This window comes from Mandrillus leucophaeus, unplaced genomic scaffold (assembly GCF_000951045.1).
Source record: "Mandrillus leucophaeus isolate KB7577 unplaced genomic scaffold, Mleu.le_1.0 Scaffold247, whole genome shotgun sequence".
NCBI classification, from domain to species: Eukaryota; Metazoa; Chordata; class Mammalia; order Primates; family Cercopithecidae; genus Mandrillus; species Mandrillus leucophaeus.
The window spans coordinates 599767-615471 of NW_012102554.1; the positions used below are offsets into that span (position 1 = coordinate 599767).

The 15705-nt window shown below is 51.3% G+C and overlaps 1 long non-coding RNA gene and 1 pseudogene across 2 annotated transcripts in view; one reads left to right on the forward strand and one right to left on the reverse strand.

Annotated features, from left to right (window-relative positions):
* Window positions 1–5731, forward strand: part of LOC105541898 — an 8863-nt gene extending 3132 nt beyond the window's left edge. The window contains exons 3-5 of the long non-coding RNA XR_001006394.1: window positions 3594–3814; window positions 4533–4619; window positions 5545–5731. This is a non-coding gene — a long non-coding RNA (uncharacterized LOC105541898). The remainder of the gene's footprint in view (window positions 1–3593; window positions 3815–4532; window positions 4620–5544) is intronic.
* Window positions 5732–6124: 393 nt separating this feature from the next.
* On the reverse strand, window positions 6125–15374 carry LOC105541926 (annotated as a pseudogene). The gene is made up of 3 exons (XR_001006400.1): window positions 15201–15374; window positions 12461–12575; window positions 6125–6764 (listed from the first exon to the last, which is right to left on the reverse strand). The product of XR_001006400.1 is annotated as an uncharacterized LOC105541926 (transcript).
* Window positions 15375–15705: the final 331 nt, after the last annotated feature.

The following is a 15705-nucleotide window of genomic DNA, read 5'->3' on the forward strand; positions in this document are numbered from 1 at the left end:
TCTGGGTGTCCATGTAGGAAACGGGTAGGGAGTATCCGGGTTTCCTACCCCTCCCCCTGGGTGGCTGTGCCTTCCCTTCCTCCTGCTCCCCTTCCTCCCTCCCCAGGGTCCCCAGGGGTGGGCAAACCCAACCCCCAGGTGAGGGTCTGTCCTGGGGGAGAGGGAAACAGCTGGCAGGAGCTCAGGCGGCAGGCGGTGGCCCTGCTCCTGCCGTGAGAGACGGAAGCCAAGAGGCGGCGGGTGGGCGGTGCTGAGGAGACCCATGATTCACCCAGCCTGAGACCCTGACGTTCCCTTCCACCGGGCTCCTCATGAGAAGCCCCAGAGCAAAGTGGGTGTGGCTGGTCAGGGTGAGCAGGGCAGGCCGGAACGGGACCGGGACCCCGAACGGAGGAGGGTGGCCGCGGAAGACACCTAGCCTAACCGGAGAGGCATAGGTGCACCCCCAGACAGTGGGAAAGCGCCCTCTGCCTCCAGCTGGGCTGGGCCCAGACCCTCCACTTCCCAGCCCCTTGCTTCTCTGTGCCTTGGAGGTTCAGGGTGGGCTGGTGGGTGGGAGGAGATGTGAGAGTTCCTGTGTCAGGAGTTGAAGACCATCTTGGCCACTTGCCTGCCAGGGCCCTGTAGAAATAAATCCCTGAAGCTATAAACAGGTGCTCCTCTAAGTTGATTCCAGGGGAGGGCGGGAGGAGCAGTGGCAGGTGGTGTGGGAAGAGAGAGACTGCTCTCTAGAGAGCTGATGGCACCAGGCCGTCACCACCGCGGTGACAGCGCACACACATCCACACACATGCACGCACACACAAATGCATGACACACATGCGCACACACATGTACACACACATGCACACGCACACACACGCACACGTGCACACACATGCACGCACACATACACTCACATACAAATGCATGACACACATGTGCACACACATGCACACACACATGCACACACACATACCCCACTCCTCTACCAGGACCAACACAGCCCCTCCGTTCCTGCTCGCGTGGAAGGAGGGCGCCCAGCCAGGTTTCCTCCCTGTGAATTGAGCGCCAGAGACCAACAGTGACCTGTGGTGGTTTTTCCAATTCTCTTCCCATTCTGTCAAGGACAGAGGAGATGCTTTGTGATACAAAGGGGAAAAAAGGAAGGAGAAAAGGGAAGAAAGCGAAGGGAGGGAAGTCCTCTGCAGAGCAGCCTGGGGAGGGGTCTGGGGCCTGGCCTAGGCCCAGCCACTTCCTGAGGAGACCAGGTGGCGGTCTCCCAGGCCTGCAGGCCTCAAGGCAGCCCAGTCCTCCTCTGTAGTCCCTACGCGTTGCTCTGGTGGGGACATCCCTGGCTATGCTCTCCATGTAGATATTCCTTTTAGCCTCTACCTCAGCAGAAATCTGAAGATCAGGCCAATTTCGTGGTCTCTCAGACGTCTGTAAACAGGAGGCCTTGGCTCCTCGGGAGACAGGGAGCCTCTCGCTGTACTTCCTTCTCTTGGCTCCAAAGACATAGAATGGTTGCTATGGGGATTCCTTCATTTGTAGAGTAAGTTTTCAGAAAAAAATAGTGACTCACAAGTCCTTTAAGGAGGAACAGAGTCAATCCTTGGGGACGATATGATCTAATAGGGTTTAAAAAAGGAACCGTGGCGGGCTGCAGTTGGCAGGCTTTTCTTCTTTTCCTCTTTGATCCTCATGGGTGGACGAAGCCCACCAGTGGCTCAGGTACTCTGGCACCACCATTTGCTTCTTTGTGACATCTGAGGACAGATGTTAAAAATAATTTGGAAATGGCCAACTAGGACCCAGCACACTGGCTCACTTTGAGAGCCTGCAATCGGAGAACTACTTGAACCCAGGAGTTCGAGACCAGCCTGAGTAACATAATGAGACCTTGTTTCCACAAATAATTAAAACAAAAAAACTAGTTAGGTGTGGTGGTGTATGCCTCTAGTCCCAGCTACTCAGGAGGTTGAGGCTGTAGGATGACTTGAGCCCAGGCGGTGGAGGCTGCAGTAAGCCATGGTTGTGCCACCATGAAAAGAAAAGAAAAGAAAAGAAAAGAAAAGAAGGAAGGAAAAAGAAAGAAAGAGGAAGGAAGGAAGGAAGGAAGGAAGGAAGGAAAAGGAATTCCTAGCTAGGCTAACGGGGAGAGTTACTGTCAGTTTCCACAAGGGTCTTCGTGGTCACCTCTGAGCCTCGCTGGCTGGGTGAAGTTATTAGCCCAAGGGTGCCACAGGGCTTTTGCACAGTCATCTGCATTATGTCTGGCCAGGCAGAGGGCTTTCCCTGCACTGATTCTCCTGGAAGCTTGGGGTTCGAAGCACAGACTAGAAAGTAAGGTACACAGAGGGGAGGGACTGAACCAGGTCCCACTGCATGTGAGTACATACAAAATACTGCTTTTCCTGCACAGATTTTCCTGGAAGCCTGGGGTTAGCAGCATAGACTGGAAACTAAGGTACACAAAGGGGAGGGACTGAACCAGGTCCCCTTATATGTGAGTACATACAATTACTTAGGCTAGGAAGCCAGGCCTTCTAAGCAGCTAGGGCCAACAGAGCAGGAGCCAGGAGGAATGATTTTATGAACAAACTTATTTTCCAACATCAGGAAAAAAGAAAGTTGGCTGTTGGGAGTGATAAGGAGAAAGAATGATGAGGAGCTCAAATCAGGTGGACCCCTGATTAAGATGATCCTTCTTTTCTTCAGAAAAGAGTACCACACTGGCTGTCAGCTGTGTGACCTTGAGGAAGTCACTCTCCCTCTCAACGTTCTCATCTGCCAGGTGAAAGGGCTGGGCTTGAATGAGCTTGGTTCCCTTCCCACAATGATGCTTGTGTACTGCACCTGTGCTAGGAATACTAGTAAGCGGGTCTCCCTGCTAAAATCAGTGTTCCAGGATCCCGCATGGCCCACAGCACCAAGCCCAGCCTTCTCAGCTTTGAGCTGAAGGCTCTGGGTAACCTGATCCCAGCCCATCGGTCCTGTCTTAATCTCCCACTCACCATTTCCTGTGGATTACTTATTGTTCTATCCTCCCAGCCTCCATGGCCTTGTTCGCACCTGCTACCAGCAAAGCACACCCCTCCTGCCCCAGTGCCCTGGCCTGAAGATGTCCTGTTAGTCTTTCAGCTGTCAATGAAGATGGCCCCCTTTTCAAGAATCCTTCCTGGAATCCTGAGTTTGGGGGTCCTGATCTTCCCACTCCCGTATCCATAGTCACTGCCTTCACCTGAATGCAATTGCAATTCTCTAGCCCTTCAATTCAACAAATATTCCGGAATGATTATTAGCATGTGCTGTGACAATGACAAATTCCGATGCAGGAAGACATGAATCAAATGATCATGTTCATCCATGCATGATTAGAAACAGGGAAGGGTAAAGAAGGAAGAGAAAATGGCTTCCTGAGAGCTTGCCTGGGGTCTGGAAGGATGAACACGGAGCTGGGGGGCATGGAAGGGAGCCAAGAGAGGTGAATGGGCTGGGTTGGCCTCTTGAGGCTGGGAGAGGTAGATGGTGTGTCTTGATCAGAGGAACCATCTGGGAATCCTTTGATGGTTTTAAAAAGGGGAGTAACAGATCCAATTTTTATTTCAGAGCAATCATGCTGGCTGTTCGTGGAGAATGGCCTGGAGCACTGGGTCTCCGCCCCAGCTGCCTGGGAGAAACTGTGTGGAAGGAGCCATATCCCCTGGCCTCCCCTCCAGACTCCAGACATCCCCAGTCACCTGGCTGGGAGAGAGGCAGAAGAGAACCAGGGGTGCACCTGGGGTCCCTGCAGGGGTCCAGCCGGGAGATGGGGGCAACTTGGACAGGGATGGTGGCAGAGGGATTGGGCCCGGGGGCATTTGGGAGATGAAAAGGGCAAGGCTTGGCCATGAATTCCCATGAGATGAAAGAGAAGGAATTGTCAGGATTGAGCCCCAAGTTTCTAGCTCATGCAAATAAATAGAAAGGGGGCATCCACTGAGCTTGAGAGCATGGGGAAGGGGTGTTGGAGACTCTTCTGGGAACCCCTGCAGACTCCTGTAACCCCTTTGAGTTCTCGCAGGCAGTGGCTGCGGTGGCGGAGGGAGCAGGCCTTGGCAGGGTACCCGCCCGCCACCAGGCACCCTCCATCCTAGCAGCCCTTGGGGAGACACACTGTGGTCCAGAGGAAGGGTACGGAGAGGCAGAGGAAGCCAACCAGTGTTCTTGGACAGCCCACCATGTGGTCAAAGGACCAGACAGCTTGTTTGGAAGCGTCTCTGAGGCACAAAGTGTCAGGACTCTGCTCCCTGAGCCCTCCCAGCAGGAAAATGAAAACTTCGCAATGGGCTCCCAGGGAGGCGGGGCTGGAGGTGCCTTCCCTTTAGGAGAGGCCTGCAGAGCAATTCCTGCCGCAGGGGTTGCTGAGCAGTCAGAACATCTGCCCACGTTGATGTCTTCCAGCCACCTGATTCGGTGGCTTGGGGCCTTTGGGTTGGGGGAGTGGGATCTTAGGCCTGTTTTTTGGGGTAATAAATTTTGTGACCTTGGAGGAGCCACTTATCTCACAGATCCTGGGATGGGCAGGAGGAGGAGTGAGACCCGGCCTGCCCTCTCCCTAGAGGCTCACCAGCTCTCTGGAGACAGACACGTCCTGGGCGAAGAACAAATCCCACTCAGCCAGGCAGTTTCCTGGAGGAGGAGGAGGGAGAGGAAGAAGGCAGGAAGAGGAGGGCAGGGTGCAGAGGGGGAGAAAGGAAGGAGGGGAGGAGGAGGTGAAGAGAAAAGGGAGGAGGAGGAAGGAAGAGGAGAAAACCTGTTTTCTGTCTTTAACTGTCCTGGGGGCTCTGTGCTCCTCCTCAGTCAGAACTCGCCCCCTCAGGTCCCCCCCACCACCCACCTCAGGTCCCTCCCCACTTCCTGTCCCTCCCCCACTCATATCCCTCTCCCCTTGTGTCCCTCCCCCCATTGTGTCCCTCCTCCCCTGTGTCCCTCCCCCTCTCAGGTCCCTCCAGTCCTCATGTCTCTCTGCATCTGTCCCTCCTCCCCTTGTGTCCCTCCCCCCATTGTGTCCCTCCTCCCCTTGTGTCCCTCCCCCTCTCAGGTCCCTCCAGTCCTCATGTCTCTCTGCATCTCAGGTCCCTCCCCGCCTCGTGTCTTCCTCCCCCTCAGGTCCCTCCCAACCTCCTATCCCTCCCCACCTTGTGTTCCCCCACCACTGTGTCTCTCGCCCCCTCATGTCCCTTCCCCCTCAGGTCCCTTCCCCTCTCAGGTCCCTCCTGCCCTCGTGTCCCTCCCCTTCTCAGGTCGCTCCCCCTTCAGGTCCCTCCCCTGCTCTTGTCCTTCCCCTCCTCAGGTCCCTCCTCCCCTCACATCCCTCTGTCTTCATTTACGGGCAGGAGAAATTTCAAAGTGTGTTTGTACCACAATTACTTTAAAACTCTGAAGTTGACCTTTAAGGGTTTGTGTATGTTTTAATTTTACTTTTACATGATAACCTGCAATAACTACACAAATGCATGCATTTTTGTGCTTATTTGTAAGTGCTTTCTTTAAAACTGCTTTTTTCTTACATCCTTTCAGTCCCTTTCCCTATGCCTGGAGCCTGGGTACCAGCTATTGAAAACTACTTTTCTCCTTATTCATTCTAACATATTCACACATAAAGGTTGTCATTCCTTTTTGTCACTATTTTACAAAAATTGGATCATACCATATACAATTATCTGCTATTTGTTTTGCTCATCTAACAATAAATACACTGTGAAAATCCCTTCAGATGAGTAGATATCAATCTTATTCATTCATTTATTTATTTATTTATTTTATTTTTTTTTTTTGAGACAGGGTCTCACTCTCTTGCCCAGGTTGGAGTGCAGTGGTACAGTCACAGCTCACTGCAGCCTGGCCTCCAAGACTCAATCGATCCTTTCACCTCAGCCTCTCGAGTAGATGGGACTACAGGCATGCACCACTGAACCTGGCTAATTTTCGTATTTTTTGTGGAGATGGGGTTTCGACGTGTTGCCTAGGCTGGTCTTAAACTCCGAAGCTCAAGAGATCCACCTGCCTCGGCCTCCAAAAGTGCTGGGATTACAGGCCTGGGCCACCGTGCCCCGCCTCTTACTCATTTTTTCTTTCTTTCTTTCTTTTTTCTTTTTTGTTTTTCAGGTTGCAGGGTTTTACTTCAGCAACACAGCGACAGTCAAGCAGAGCCACACAGCAGGGGCAGCTACAGCTGCCTCAGGAGGCGGCAGCAGCGGCCGCTTTTGCAGCTGCTCTCTCTCCCAGCATCCTCTGCTTCTGTTTGGCCCGGCACTTCCCGGTAGAACAGTGGGCCCCCAGGGCCTGTTAGCGGTCCTGGTAGGCCGGGGCCACCTGGGTGAACTGCTGCACTTCCTTGGCCCGGTTCTGCCTGTTGTTCTCTCCTTCGCTCTACTGACAGGCCTTGAGCCCCTCCTGGATAATACTGACGATTTCTTGATCGACTTTGTAGTCCCTCCTCCGCTGCATTCGGCTTCATATATGCACAAGATGTCCTCCTTGCACTCGGTGATGTCCGGCACGCGGCGGTACTGCCGGTGGTAGTAGTAATACCTGTTCTTTGCGTGCTGCCACTCTGGGACCTCTCACGAGGGTCACGGGTCGGTCCACGAGGAGGTTGAAGGCCTTCGTCAGGTAGACGACAGTGCTGGCGTGTGGCGCGGGGGCGCGGGGTCCACATCCTTGTCTCCGCGTGGCTGCAGTGAGCGCGGACTCCGCTCCGGGACGCGCTGCCCTGGCCTCCGCCTCGGTCCGGGTCCCTACTCATTCTTTTTAATGGTTGTGTAATATTACATGGTGTGAACTTAATAAAGGACCCCTACGCAGCCAAGAGATTCTTTTTCCCCCAATGAGAAAACAGATTTTTTTTTTTAATGTTTGAGATTTTAGTGAATTCTTTTCATACGGCAAGGAGCTGAACTACCTGTATTGTTCAGAAGCCAAGTTCAGCAGTCTTGTATGTGGGATGTCTGTAAAGAATAAGAAATGGCGCGGGCGCGGTGGCTCACGCCTGTAATCCCAGCACTTTGGGAGGCCGAGGTGGGCGAATCACGAGGTCAGGAGTTCGAGACCAGCCTGGCCAACATGGCGAAACCCCGTCTCTACTAAACATACAAAAACTATCCGTGGGTGCCTGTAATCCCAGCTACTTGGGAGGCTGAGGCAGGAGAATCGCTTGAACCCGGGAGGTGGAGGCTACAGTGAGCCAAGATCGAGCCACTGCACTCCAGCCTGGTGACAGAGGAAGACTCCCTCCCCCCCCCCAAAAAAAAAAGGAATAAGAAAGGGACTGTGCCCCAAGGAGTCTGCGCTCTTACCAGGAGGCAGAGCCACACGTGGTCATGAGACAACAGCCTCTGGCAGCTGCACGGAGGAGAGCTCCACGGAGCCTGCGGGAGGGAGGGCTTGAGACTGGCCCGCTGGGAGGGTACAGCTCTGGCAGGAAGCCTGGAAGGGCAGGTGTGGAGTCAGACGTGATCTGATGTTCTGTGTGGCCAAGACAGAAAGTCAGGCAGGAAAAACCCAGTTACTCAGAAGATTGGTTGAGCAGCCACCTCCCTCCCACTGACCTCCCCCTAGGAATCTCTATAGTCTTAGCTTATTTTCAGCTTTTAGTTTCCTCTCGTCGGAGGTTGGGCCCCTGGTCTCTTGATTTTCTAACTGCAGAAGGGATGAAAGTCTGAGATTTCAATCAAAAGCTTAAGAAAATAATAATCCTTGGTTGCCCTAATTCTTTCCTGAAAATACCTCACACTAACAGAAATTGCCTTTAAGCCCCTTTTCTTTTCTTTCATGCTTTAAATTTCTTTCTTAATTAAAAAGAGTTGTTTACTTGATGTGGGCTCCAACATGCTTATTTATTTTAACTTATCTTGTTTCTTTTTCCTTATCTTCATGACTTGATAACTCTGTAACTCTCTCTTCTTGTGTCTTAAAATGTTGGTTGTCTCTGTCACTGACATGACCTAATAAGGAACTTCATAATCAGCCCTTTTCTATTCTCACAGAATAGAAGTTGTGTCAATAACAAATGGAAATCACTGAGCTCCAGAATTCAACTGCCCTAAACTGGCTGCTTGCCCCTATCAGAGATTTTAGAATGTTTTCCCCTTAAGATGAATTTCAGTTTTACTCAATCCTACCAATGTTTGATGACAATACTCATAGAAAACTAGTGATAAATTAATGTCTGCTTTTCAAAGTACCTGGTTGAGTTCACTGTGTAAAAATAATAATAATAATAAAGGCAGCCAAACTGATGATTGGCAGAATTTTTTCCCGTCACTTAAGGCGATTGAGTTGCAGTACCTAGTCTGAGAATGCCTCAGAGACACACCACCCAGGGACTTGGATCCTTGATCTCAGAAAGATTGTGATCGAATTAAGTCTGACTCAACAAATAAGGTCACGGAAAGAAGTGCTGGCATTAAATTTACCGTTAACACCAGGGTCAATTTACTAAACAGTCATCTGCATGTGGTTCCACAAGACCTCTGGGTAAATTCCAGAAACTGCCTGGGAGGAAGATAGCTTGCGCATGAAGTCACTGAATCCTGGTCAGTGTGACTCTTGGTGATCATCTCTCAGTACACCAAAAAGCGTTTCCAAAGACAGGACGCCACTGTGGGGTGGAAAGCCTTTGGAAGCTATGGAAGGTGACTTCTTATGTTAAGTCTAGAAACGGGATGGCAGGAGGACAAGAAACTGAGACTCTGGTGCCGGGATCCTGGAGTCCTAGTTCCACCACAGATGTTAACTGGGCTCAGCTATTCAGGTCACTGACTGGTTCATCTTAGAGTTGTTTCTAGACTAGATATTTATTGCCCTGCATTACAAAGATGGGAAAGTAAGAGTTCTGCCCATCAGCCAGTTGTCAGGCATAAATGGTGTCTTTCCCTTGCTTCCTGCACCACAGTTTGCTTATCTGTCAGATGGAAACACTAATTACTTACTTACCTACTCCTCACCTCCAGGGCTGTTCACATGAATAAGAAGAGAGTATGGATATGAATTTGCCTTACAAAGGGAAAAGTTCCACACAAATAGAAAACACTAGCGGAAATAATTTCTAGATTCTTCCTGCTGAAGCTTTTCAACTATTTCCAAAACACATCATTGCTGAGCCTGTGCAAGTTCAAATGGTAAAACCCGAAGAGTCAGTGGCATTGCCTCTTCTCTAGCCAGAGCCTTGGGGGCCGTCAGCCTGCACCTGCCTGTTTGTTCTGCCATTGCCTCATTCGCTCTGACTTAGACACCGGGGAAGCCAGGACCACAGAGGCACTTCTCAGCTTCCTCCTGAAACAGCCCTCCTCAGCTTCTCAGCTGTGTCTCCCGGGTCTTCTCACAGAATTCTTGGCCAGGAATCCACCTTCCTTAAAGCAAATCAGGTCTCCCGATTTCCTAGAGCCAGAATAGCATAGGGGGCAGCTGTGGGGCTTGGAGCCAGACAGACCCTTACTAATTATCCATGGATCTTGCTGAGCCTTGGTTTCTCATCTGTAAAATGCGGGTAATGAAGCTACTTTCCTGGGCATCTATGAGTTTGAAATAAAAGAATACGGGGGCCGGGTGCAGTGGCTCACGCCTGTAATCCCAGCACTTTGGGAGACTGAGGCAGATGGATCACCTGAGGTCAGGAGTTCGAGACCAGCCTGGCCAACATAGTGAAACCCTGTCTCTACTAAAAATACAAAAATTAGCCAAGTGTGTTAGAGGGTGCCTGTAAACCCAGCTACCCGGGAGGCTGGGTCAGGAGAATCACTTGAATACAGGAGGTGGAGGTTGCAGTGAGCTGAGATCACACCACTGCACTTCAGCCTCGTTGACACAGCAAGACTCCATCTCAAAAAAAACAAAGAAGAGTATGGGTGAAAGGGCTGGGTGTGTCACGGAAGTTGAATGTGTGTCCTTTTCCTTTTTCCCTTGTTCCTTTCCTGTACAGCTGCCCACCAGGCACTGTCTCCTTTCTCCTGGGAAGGCGCTGCATTGTTTCCCTGCAAAGGAGGTCCAGAAAGCAGACCTGGCCCCATGTCTGTGCATCTGCTCGGAGAAGGCCTCCTGAGGAGCACACCGACACCCTCCCCTTCCATATTGGCCTTCTCTGCACCATTTCAGGTTCTTGCCTCTTTGGAATTGTGTGTATGTGGAGGGAACATCTGGAGGTGTCCCTTAATTTTTCATGTTACATCTGGACGTGTCACATAGCCACAACCGTAACTGTACATGGAGAATCATGTCATGTGTGCTGTGGGCAAGACAAGAGGTGGCTTTGTGTGCTCTGCTCTTCTGCCAGCGTGGCCCAATGCAGGTACTGTGTGACCCCGGAGGAAAGAGTCATTCAGAGGGCCTGAAGAAGGGAGGAGTCGGTGGCTTGCAAGGTGCACTCCCACTTCCTGCGGTTTTCACAGGCAATTACATGATAAGGACTGGAGATGAAATGAAGCAAAATCTTCTGGGGTCACTTGAGCTATTTCTTTTGAGTACAGGTCTCTGGGAGAGCATGGCCTGTCAGCCACACCCGTTTCACACCTGTTGGCAGCTCCATTCTGCAGGGGAGCAAGTGTCCAGTCCTGGGAGCTCTGGCTGCAGGGATGCTAGGAATGTCCACCCTGTCCTGGGACCTGCCTTTGCCTCTGCCCCTCCACTGCCTCTCCATCCCACTTCCTCCTCTTTATTTTTGTCTGTCCCTATGGCTGTCAGTGGGGTCTTGAGTCACCTACGTCATCATATCAGGAACATTGTGTGTTCCAAAGTGTGCTTGGTGGAACACTTGTTCCTTGAAACAGTGCTTTGTAAAATTGATCCTGAGGCTAGCAGCTGGGAATGCCGCATCCTCTATCTCCTTCTTGTGGGCGTATGATTCAGATTCTCGATTAACCCTGAAGAATCCCATAATAAATGGTTTGCTTTTGCTTCATAGTTTTGCCCAAACATTTTTGATCATGGATCCTTTTGTATGAATTCCCAAGAAACACTTATTAGCAGGATTTGGTGAATCACATTCTGGGAAAAGCAGGCATGAACAACGTATTATTTGTAGGAATGCTATGAAGTCAAACTCACCAGTGAGAAATCCGGCATCAGAGGGCTGTGGAAAATGTGTGTGCCTTTTTTTTTTTTTTTTTTTAATAAAAATATCACATTGGTGCAGATCAGACGTTCCCACCCCCTCACCACAAAAAGACCCTTTTTAGTTCTTTCCTCAAGGGATTCCACATTTTAAAGGCTTTTAACTACCTAACAAACTACATTTATTGAATAATAATTTATTTCTTTGAGTTTTATTTATCAAAGACATCCAACTGCCAATTAGTGCTTCTGATCAGTCAAGATAACCACAGTTGCCACACTGGGTTGATATGACTCCAGCCCAAAGCAAATAAACTTAATGTTTTATTTAGTCTGGGAATGTCATTGAGGTAAACGTATGGTTTCCTCTGGGCTTTTTGATATCTCGAAAATAGCTTGCAGACCCCCCTTGCTGCCTTCATGGAGTGCAGGATGGGTGGAAAGCAGGACCACAGACGGAAATGCAGAGGACACACAGCTGTTAGGAGGGCGGGAGGGACAGGGGATGGGGATGGTGACTGGGGCTACACCAGGACACTGGAGAGTAGAGACTAAGTGGCTAGAGCCACTGTGAAGACTGGGGGTCCCAGGGTTGGGGGGTCCAGATCCTGGTGAACAAGCAAGAAGCTACTAGCCAAAGGCACATTCATGGTGTACCCTTAATGTGGGCAAAAACCTGGACACAGCGCCTTCCCTGTGTACCCTGGCTGCATTGTACCCACCCTTCCCCCAGCACCCAGAAGAGGCCCAGGGAGGACAGGGCAAAGGGGAGTGAGGCGGGCTCCTTCGCTGGGATGCTTTCCCCAGACCTCTCTGATGCATTTTTCAATCACGAGCTACTATGAGGTGGATGCGTTGCCATGGCCACCTTCAGTGCCAAGAGGATTCTGCGGTCAGCTTGCTCCTCACCTCGAAGGAGAGACCTCTGCCCAGGGAGCTCATCCTTGCTTAGCAGAACCTGGGCCACTGTTCATATGGCAAGGATGAGGCACTAGAGCCAGATTCAGGCTCATCAAGCGGTTCCGTCTCAGATGATGGAGAGCCATGCGCTCCCTAAATAGAGGGTTTCCTGGCGCATTGGAAATGGGACTCAACATCCTGTAATCCACTTTCCACCTGACTTTACAGAAGAGATGTTACTCGAAGTAAGAGAGGGGGCTCCTCCACAGGAGAAAAGTACTCAGGTCATGCCCTTTGCAGCCCCAGTCAGCCTCCATGGGCTGGGTCCTGAGTCCCTCCTGGACCCCCAGGTACCCTCAGAGCCCCAGATTCCTGCTTAGCAATGGCCTCGAAGTAAAACACACGATCCTACTTCGTGCCTCTCCTCCCTCATTAGCCTGGACAACATTTTCCCAAAAGATACAATCTGTGCCTGGCAGAAGCCCACTTGCAAAAATAAATTCTTCCCTGAACATTTTTTCCAGGCGCAGTTTAGAAATAAATCTGGGTGATGCCTTTTTCCCATTTCCAATGCCAAACATGCTGAACCCCGAGGCCTTGTTCTGTGGTGTAAATGTCACGATAAGGAAGGAATCAGGATCTTCTCAGAAGAACCCACCTCTGCCTCTAGCAGGGAGGCTGAGCAGTCCCCGCAGCTGTACCCAACGCAAACCGCTGCTGCTCAGATGTGGGGACACAGGTGGATGGAGCTCACAGCCTGGGTCCCAGGACAGCACAGCCACATCCATCCCTCTCACCCTGCCAGGCTCTCCCGCAGCAGGGAGCCTTCCTCTGGTTTCTGGGTGTACTGACGACTGCAGCAGCTACAATCTCCTTGATACCCATTCATTCATTCATTCCTTCATTCATTCATTCCCTCACTAAATATTTATGCTGAGCGCCTGTTATGTGTCAGGCACCGTGCTAAGAGCTGGAAATACAGCAGTGAGCAAGTGCCCATGGGGCCTGGTATGTATGGGGCACTCTACTCACAGCACAATGACCAAGTGCATGAGCTGGAAGGCAGGAGGAAGGGAGGAAAGGAAGCGTCTATGCAGTTGGCACCCTCTGCTTTTGTGTGTACCATCTCATTGAATCTTCCCAACCGCACTCCGTGATTAGAAGGTGTCCCCATCCCCATTTTCACAGAAAAAACAGCCAAGTTCCAAAAGAAAGGGCAGGGATGGATTGATACAGCTTGTCTAATTTCAGAGCTCTGAACTCTCTCATCCATGCACACTACAACGGCACTCACAAGCTCACAAATGCACAGGGACACATACTCACCCCCTCACACACCTGGACTGTGCATCCCTGCTCCGGGGCTACCCAGTGACTGAGTCATGCGCTAACATTCTACTTTTCTTTCTTTTTCCTTTTTCTTTTAGAAAGAGTCTTGCTCTGTCACCCACTCTGGAGTGCAGTGGCACGATCTTGGCTCACTGCAACCTCTGCCTCCTGGGGTCAAGAGATTCTCCTGTCTCAGCCTCCTGAGCAGCTGGGATTACAGGCATGCACCACCTTGCCTGGCTAATTTTTGTATTTTTTTAAATAGAGATAGGGTTTCCTCATGTTGGTCAGGCTGGTCTCAAACTCCTGACCTCAGGTGATCCACCTGCCTTGGCCTCCCAAAGTGTTGAGATTACAGGCGTGAGCCACCACGCCTGGCCACCATTCTACTTTTTTCCATCATAACCATGTTCTGAGCACCCACTTTGGCTCCTGTATGCTCCTGTCTGGGCCCAGGAACCCAGAGCAACAGGGGAGACTGAGTCCCTGCCCTTTAGGCATGTGCTGTCTAGTAAGGAAGCCACTGGCTGTGGCTGCTGAGTGTGTGAAATGTGATTAAATCTACATTGAAGGCCGGGCGCGGTGGCTCAAGCCTGTAATCCCAGCACTTTGGGAGGCTGAGACGGGTGGATCACAAGGTCAGGAGATCGAGACCATCCTGGCTAACACGGTGAAACCCCGTCTCTACTAAAAAATACAAAAACCTAGCCGAGCGAGGTGGCGGGCGCTGGAGGCGGGGCACAGGAGGTCGGGGCGGAACCCTCCTCTGGTGGAATCATGTCAGCACTCAAACACTTTTGGAGTTGGGAGAATTTCAAAGCTCAGATTTTTTTTTTTTTCTTTTTTTTTTCTGAGACAGAGTCTCGCTCTGTTGCCCAGGCTGGAGTGCAGTGGCCAGATCTCAGCTCACTGCAAGCTCCGCCTCCCGGGTTCACGCCATTCACCTGCCTCAGCCTCCTGAGTAGCTGGGACTACAGGAGCCCGCCACCTCGCCTGGCTAGTTTTTTTGTATTTTTTTAGTAGAGACGGGGTTTCACCGTGTTAGCCAGGATGGTCTTGATCTCCTGACCTCGTGATCCACCCGTCTCGGCCTCCCAAAGTGCTGGGATTACAGGCTTGAGCCACCGCGCCCGGCCCAAAACTCAGATTTTTAAATTAGGGATATGCAACCTGTGTGAATCACACATTGAAACTATATATCTTTTGGATATATGTGGTTAAAGAAAAAGTATATAAAGGATCATTTTCCATGCTTCTTTTAAAAAAATGTGGTGGCGGCTGGACACGATGGCTCACGCCTGTAATCCCAGCACTTTGGGAGGCTGAGGCGGGCGGATCACGAGGTCAGGAGATCAAGACCATCCTGGCTAACACGTGACACCCAGTCTCTACTAAAAATACAAAAAATTAGCTGGGCGAGGTGGTGGGCGCTGTAGTCCCATCTACTGGGGAGGCCGAGGTAGGAGAATGGCGTGAACCCAGGAGGCGGAGCTTGCAGTGAGCAGAGATCGTGCCACTGCATTCCAGCCTGGGATATAGAGCAAGACTCCATCTCAAAAAAAAAAAAAAAAAAAAAAAATGTGGTGGCTACTTACCTGTTTGAGCTTGCAGGAGCATATTTTAAAAACGTGGCTACTAAAACATGTAAAGCCACATATGTGGCTCACATGTGTGCTCACATGATATTGCTGAGGGACAGTGTGGCTGGAGATGGAAAGACAAACCGTAAGCTAGCGCACGCATGCGGAACAAGGGTGCCTGCAAGTAGGGGAACAGGCCAGGGAGGAAGCAGTGCAGGGTCGGTGGATGCCAGCAGTCAGGATGGGTGGCCTCAGGGGTGGAGGGGGAGCCAGGAAAGGGAGGAGCCGGGAGTGAGCGCAGGATGAGTCATTTCTTACCCTGCGAGGGGCTGGGACCTGGGTCCTGGAGGAAGGAAGGAGATCCAGGGAGCTGTACAGGCGCGTGCCTTTTTTCCTTCCCCGACTGAGCAAGGGGTCCCGGCACTGCGGGGGCCCTCTGGAGGTCACCACCTCCATCCAGCCTCTCGGTTTCAGAGGGTCAGTGTCTGCCATGGTCCTGATCTAGGGTTGGCAAACGGTCCTCTGGCCCTGCCCTCACAGGTGCTCACTCCACAGGTGCATTAATCCAGTGCCTGGGATGGTCCAAGCCTGCTGTCAGCACTGCAGAGGTGGTGGTGACCAATCAAAGTGCCTGCTCCAGGGCAGCTCATAGCAAGCGTGGGGTGGCTGGAGACAGACAATAGGCAAAGGAACAACTACATGTGTCACGTGTGGTCGGTGAAAAGAAAAATCAAGAGGGAGGATGGATGGGTGGGCGCTGTGTTAGAGAGAAGGTGACATTTCAGGAGGGACCTGAATGAATTCAGGGATGGAGCCATGAGCA